This window comes from Moschus berezovskii, chromosome 10 (genome assembly GCF_049115385.1).
Source record: "Moschus berezovskii isolate FMDL1 chromosome 10, NW_MosBer_1.0, whole genome shotgun sequence".
Classification (NCBI taxonomy): domain Eukaryota; kingdom Metazoa; phylum Chordata; class Mammalia; order Artiodactyla; family Moschidae; genus Moschus; species Moschus berezovskii.
This window is the reverse complement of record NC_142469.1, coordinates 102,436,927-102,444,150: the sequence shown is the minus strand read 5'-3', so window position 1 is coordinate 102,444,150 and position 7,224 is coordinate 102,436,927.

Below are 7,224 nucleotides of genomic sequence, written 5' to 3'. Positions count from 1 at the left end.
AGGACGGGCGAGACTCGTTCCTTCGTGTGGGACTAGAAGGCAACCTAGAAAAGGTTCACTTTGCCTCCCACGTTCTTCGCCCCGTTGACCCTTACAATCCACACTCAATGCTGGGTGTCCTTGAATCATCACCCTGCACGGAATCAGGTAGTCCCACCCATGGTTTGCTGTTGGCCTCTGAGCCTGGCACGTGATAGCACTCAAAAAATGAGTGCTGAAGTGAACTGAATCCTGGGGATTCCTCTACACCATCTTCATCTGCACCCACCATCCAAACTCACCTGCGCCCTCGGTTGGCTGGCAGGAGCCATCTGACTTAGAGACCCAGGTAAACAGTGCTCAGGGCCTATGGAGTAAGTAAAGTCTCAGGCTTTATACACACCTTCACCAAAACCAGATTTCAAATAAGGAACTCCGGACACCTGGAGGGAGCGTGTGTGGGGGACCCTCGGCTCTCATCATCAGCCTTGTCCTTCCTTGTCTGGACAGTGCCTGACTCAGGTTCTGACTCAGGTTCGCCTGCCTGAGAAGCCTGCGCGTGTGCTCAGTCACTTCAGTCGTGTCCAATTCTCTGCGACCCCGTGGACGGTAGCCCACCAGGATCCTGTGTCCATGGGGATTCTCCAGGCAAGAATACTGGAGCAGTTGCCATTTCCTCCTCCAGGGGATCTTCCCAACCCAGGGATTGAACCTGGGTCTGTTAATGTCTCCTGCATGGGCAGGCGGGTACTTTACCACTTGCACCGCCTGGGAAGCCCAAGCTCTGTGGGGGACTTGGAAATGGCTGGAATCCGAAGCCAAGGAGACCTAGGTTAGAACCCCAGGCCTGTCTTTTCCTGCCTATTTTCCGTGGCAGATCCTGCCACATTCCCCAGCCGCGGTTCCCTCACCGGGACAGGAGGTGACCTTAGCTGCTGGACAGAACGGTGAGGACGGGGAAGGGGTTGCTACACACGGAGTTTGGAGGATTGAGAAATGAGGCGGCTCAGATGACATCCTGCACTCGGCAGGCGCGTGAATACCTGCGCCAGCCTCTCATTGTTTTTTTCTCGGTGGGGAAAGTCTGAGTCAGAGAATCTGGGCTTCGTTGCCAGGATGGTTGATAAGACTGGAATCATCCCTCAAAGCGTCTGACCCCAGCCACTCGAGGGTGACTTCAGAAACTTTCTAACAAACCTCCCCACTTGTTTCAACTTGTTCTGCAAACCACTTAGTGGCCCGGCGTGGAGTTCAGTTGTGTGGTGTAGAGCAGGCTCACACCTGCGAAAGGGGTCGAGAAGCGGGTTCCCTTCGCGGCCTTGGAAGGGGCTGTTCACACCCAAGTATGGGCTCGTAAGGACAGAGACATCCCCTGGGCACCTCTGGAAGGGAGCTGGATCTGCCAACGTTGTAGCCAGAGGCTCGGGGCTTGGGCAGGAAATGGCTGGTGTTACGTCGCCCTCCTTTGCTTGCTACAGCCCTCTAGAAAAGTGGTTTATGCTTTATCCTGCAGGAGGTACCTATGGTCCTATAAACTTTATAGGAGCAGCTCACATGTATAAGGTAGGTAGGAGCCAAAGTTAATGTTTCTGGCACACAACCTTGGGAGGAGTCTTCAAAGAATACTAACAGCCAGCAGTTACTTAGCACTCACTACGTGCCCAGCTCTGTTGTAATCACTTGACATACACTTCGCTTCTGACACACAAGCCCAAGTCTCAGATGAGGTAAGAGTCTCTCAAACCAGGCTTCACAAACGGATTTTCTTTTTCCAGAAACTTCCTCTAAGTCATACACAAAACTATTTCTCTTACTAATGTTGGAAGTCCCATGCCATCCTCTATCAGGTGACCATGAGGTCCTCTGTGTCACACTGGACTAGGTGCCCGAGGATGGACATGCCCTTTGACCAGCTCCTGCAGTGTGGCCACCGGGATATTATGAAATCTTACACTGCTCTCTTTCGTTTGCCCAGAAGAACTCTATTTATTGATATAATACCCCTGTGGGTCAACCTGCATATGCAATGCTGCTTTTTATGAAAAGGAAGTTTCCAGATACCATGCTGTTATGAAAATCAAATGAAGAAATACACGGAAACCTCCTAGCCCAGAGCCTGCCACATAGTTGTGCTCAATGAAAGTCGGGGATTTCACAGCAGTAATATAGAGGGACATTCCAACCAAAGGAAACAGTGTATGCGAAGGCCTGAGGGAGGGGCTGAGTGATCTGAGAACTACGAGGATGTACTGGTCAGCTCCAGCTGCATAACAAAGTGCCCCAGACTGCAGGGCTCAAACAACAGAGAGTTACTGTTGCACACTTCTGGACGCTTGAAGGTCAAGATCAATGTGTTGGCAGAGTGGCTCCTTCTGAGGGTTGAGGGTCTGCAGTGGGAGAGTTGATGGGGGGCAGGGCAGGCCAAACAAACAGATAAGACAAAATGACCAGAGACCAAATCCTTAAGGGCATTAGAAGATACTCAGCGACTATCAATATGTCATCCGTACCGGGCTAAGGAAATTCACAGGTAGATAAGGTGTGACCTCTTACCCCAAGCAGCTGTAAGCCTGGTGAAGTCAGGCCCTGATGAGATCACCCGAGTGGTGGGTCGAGTTGACAGTGAGGATGATGGGGAGCACAGGAAGGAGCTCCTCACCCAGTGCTTGCCCGGCATGAACCAGAGAGACGGGGTGAGGACACCCCAAAGTCATGAAGCAACAAAGAGTCCTCAGGGCTGGGCCAGAATTGGGCTATCCCCCTGCTGGGGGGGGGGACGAGCAGCCACGGAGGCCAGGCTTTGCTGCAAGCCGTGCTGGTCCCTTCAGGAGTGTGTGCTGCTCTGTGCTCACACCCTCACACGCACTGCCCCAACTCTGCAGGGGGCACACCCAGACACCCAGGGATAATCAAGCAGGATCTGGTAGGAGAACGCAGCCATGGATGTGAGAAGTGAGACATGGAGGCAAATTGATGGGTCTCAAGAAGGAATCCTAGAAAACTGAGACGGCGAATTAAAAAGCAGAGACATCACTTGGGCAACAAAGGTCTGTCTAGTCAGAACTATGGTTTTTCCAGTAGTCATGTATGGATGTGAGAGTTGGGCCATAAAGAAAGCTGAGTGCTGACAAATTGATGCTTTTGAACTGTGATGTTGGAGAAGACTCTTGAGAGTCCCTTGGACAGCAAGGAGATCACAAACCAGTCCATCCTAAAGGAAATCAGTCCTGAATATTCATTGGAAGGACTGATGCTGAAGCTGAAGCTCCGATACTTCAGCCACCTGATGCAAAGAGCCGACTCACTGGAAAAGACCCTGATGCTGGGAAAGATTGAAGGCAGGAGGAGAAGGGGACGACAGAGGATGAGATAGTTGGACGGCATCACCAGTTCAATTGACATGAGTTTGAGCAAATTCCAGGAGAGAGTGAAGGACAAGGAAGCCTGGCGTGCTGCAGTCCGTGGGGTCGCAAAGAGTAGGACATGACTCAGTGACTGAGCAACAACGAAGAGTCAGGTGGGATGTTGGGCGCATCTTGGTTTCCTGAAGCTGCAGTTACACATCAGCACAGACCCAGTGGCTTGAAACAACAGATATTTATCTTCTCGCTGTTCTGGAGGCCAGAGCCCAAAGCTGCAGCGTCAGCGGGGTGGATTGCATCTGCAGACTCAGGAAGAGCCGCTCCAGCTGCCCTCCTGACTCTGGGGATGCGGGCAGTCCTTGGTGTTCCAGGCGTGAGTTCAGTCTCTGCCTCCGTCCTCACACGGCCTCTCTTATGAGGACGCCCTTCACTGGATTTAGGGCCCACCCTACTCTGGGGTGATCTCACCTCCAAAATCCTTAGCCGAGTTACATTTGCAGAGACTGTTTTCCATACGAGGTCACCTGCACAGGTAAGGGGGTTAGGACTTAGACTTCTGGGAGAGGGGCCACAATTCAACCCACTGCAGGCAATTAAGTAACCTCAAGTCCAGAGAGCAGGGGTAGGATTTGCTTTCCTGTTGCTTTTTTTTTAACCTTTTACTTTGTATTGGGATATAGACGATTAACACACAATGTTGTGATAGTTTCAGATGAACAGCAAAGGGACTCAGCCATACCTGCACAGGTATCCGTTCTCCCGCAAACTCGCCTCCCACCCAGGCTGTCACATGACATTGAGCAGAGCTTCATGGAAACAGGGGGTGGATTTGGGTTGGGGAGCCAGTAGCGTCTGAGCTGAGCCTTGCAGGGAGAGGCAGGGTGGACCTTCTAGAGGAAGGAAGGGAGTTTCAGCAGAGGAAAGAGAAGTGAAGACTCAGAGGCACAGACCATCAGCCACGCCAGAGGAGGGGCGAACTGGGTTCTGCCTCTGTCTTTCTCGCTGCTTCGTAAGTTCCCTCCATCACGACCATGGCCACTGCCGTGACCCGACACTGAGCTCAGCCACGTGACAGAGATATCAACGAGGAATGCCCCCTCCCCGTCCCCACCGGGCAGCTCCCGCTTGGCCCAGCCCTGGACCGCCCTGCTCCAGGTCCCCCACAAACATTTGTGCTCAGTCACGAGTGTCCAAAGAAACCAAGGTTACCCGCGGAATAAGCATCTCCCAGCACCTCAACCTGACAAGGTACTTCGATAGTGAAAAGGTGTTATTTGTATTGAGAAAAATAAACCTTGGTATCTGAAGGAGGAGACTACAAAAGCTCCATGAGACTTTAAGGAAAAGAGGGTAATGATTCCCACCTGGTGGTTGTGGCAAGGCGCTTATTGGCTAGTCTGCAAAACGCCTAGCCCGAAGGAAGACCCTGGCAGCAGCAGAAAAGCAACCACCGGAAGAGTCTGGAAGACTGTCTTGGGCTCTCACTTGCTGGTGAATCTGTTCACTAGAAAGGCTTTAGGGACACTGGCCCCATAGGAGGCAGAGTGGGGCGCACTGGTGGAAAGGCACCATGTGACCTCACTATGAAAGGGCTCAGCTCAGCCTGAGGGATCGTTGCTTTATCCTCCAGCTAAGAGGAAGCTCTAGAGAAGGAGACAGCAGCCCACTCCAGTATTCTTGCCTAGAGAATCCTGTGGACAGAGGAGCCTGGTAGGCTGCAATCCATGGGGTCGCTACGAGTCGGACATGACTGAGGGACTTCACTTTCCCTTTTCACTTTCACACACTGGAGAAGGAAATGGCAACCCACTCCAGTGTTCTTGCCTGGAGAATCCCAGGGACGGGGGAGCCTGGTGGGCTGCCGTCTATGGGGTCACACAGAGTCGGATACGACTGAAGTGACTTAGCAGCAGCAGCAGCAAGGGGAAGCTCTGGAGAAGGAAACAGCAACCCACTCCAGTATTCTTGCCTAGAGAATCCTGTGGACAGAGGAGCCTGGTGGGCTGTTGTATATGGGGTCACACGGAGTCAGACATGACTGAAGTGACTTAGCATGCATGCATGCATTGGAGAAGGAAATGGCAACCGACTCCAGTGTTCTTGCCTGGAGAATCTCAGGGACGGAGGAGCCTGGTGGGCTGCCATCTATGGGGTCGCACAGAGTCGGACATGACTGAAGCAACTTAGCAGCAGCAGGAAAGGGAAAGCTGCCTACATGCTTAGTCATGTCCGACTCTTTGCAACCCTTTGGACTGTAGCCCTCCAGGCTCCTCTGTCCATGGGGTTTTTCTAGGCAAGAATACTGGAACAGGTTGCCATTTCCTCTTCCAAGGGATCGTCCTGAGCCAGGGATTGAACATGTGTTTCCTGCATTGCTAGGCAGAGTCTTCACCCACTGAGCCTTAGGGGAAGCCCAAGGGAAAGCTAGTCCTTAACCATCAGCAAGGTCAATGTTTTGTGCTAGACTGAAACAAACCAGCTCCTCTTGGCTGCCGCCCTGACCTCGGACATAGGGTAGCTCCTCTCGGCCGCTCCTGCGCCTTCGCAGCTTGGCACTCTTGGTCGCTGCCCCTGACCTTGGGCGTTGGGTAGCTCCTGCGCGGTCCGTCGCAGCCGCCGCGCTCCTGCATAGGCTGGTGCGCAGCGCTGTCAGTAGTGTGAAAAGAAGAGAAGCGAAAAGCAAAGGAGAAAAGGAAAGATATAAGCATCTGAATGCACAGTTCCAAAGAACAGCAAGGAGAGATAAGAAAGCCTTCCTCAGCGATCAATGCAAAGAAATAGAAGAAAACAACAATATGGGAAAGACTAGCGATCTCTTCCGGAGAAGGCAATGGCAACCCACTCCAGTGCTCTTGCCTAGAAAATCCCATGGACGGAGGAGCCTGGTAGGCTGCAGTCCGTGGTGTCGCTAAGGGTCGGACACGACTGAGCGACTTCACTTTCACTTTTCACTTTCACACATTGGAGAAGGAAATGGCAACCCACTCCAGTGTTCTTGCCTGGAGAATCCCAGGGACGGGGGAGCCTGGTGGGCTGCCGTCTATGGGGTCACACAGAGTCAGACACGACTGAAGTGACTTAGCAGCAGCAGCGATCTCTTCAAGAAAATTAGAGATACCAAGGGAACATTTCATGCAAAGATGGACTTGATAAAGGACAGAAATGGTATGGACCTAACAGAAGCAGAAGATATTCAGAAGAGGTGGCAAGAATACACAGAAGAACTGTACGAAAAAGAGCTTCACGACCCAGATAACCACGATGGCGTGATCATTCACCTAGAGCCAGACACCCTGTAATGTGAAGTCAAGTGGGCCTTAGGAAGCATCACTATAAACAAAGCTAGTGGAGGTGATGGAATTCCAATTGAGCTATTTCAAATCCTGAAAGATGATGCTGTGAAAGTGCTGCACTCAGTATGCCAGCAAATTTGGAAAACTCATCAGTGGCCACAGGACTGGAAAAGGTCAGTTTTCATTCTAATCCCAAAGAAAGGCAATGCCAAAGAACGCTCAAACTACCGCACAATTGCACTCATCTCACACGCTAGTAAAGTCATGCTCAAAATTCTCCAAGCCAGGTTTCAGCAATACGTGAACCGTGAACTTCTAGATGTTCAAGCAGGTTTTAGAAAAGGCAGAGGCACCAGAGATCAAATTGCCAACATCCTCTGGAACATGGAGAAAGCAGGAGAGTTCCAGAAAAACATCTATTTCTGCTTCACTGACTATGCCAAAGCCTTTGACTGTGTGGATCACAATAGACTGTGGAATATTCTGAAAGAGATGGGAATCCCAGACCACCTGACCTGCCTCTTGAGAAACCTGTATGCAGGTCAGGAAGCAACAGTTAGAACTGGACATGGAACAACAGACTGGTTCCA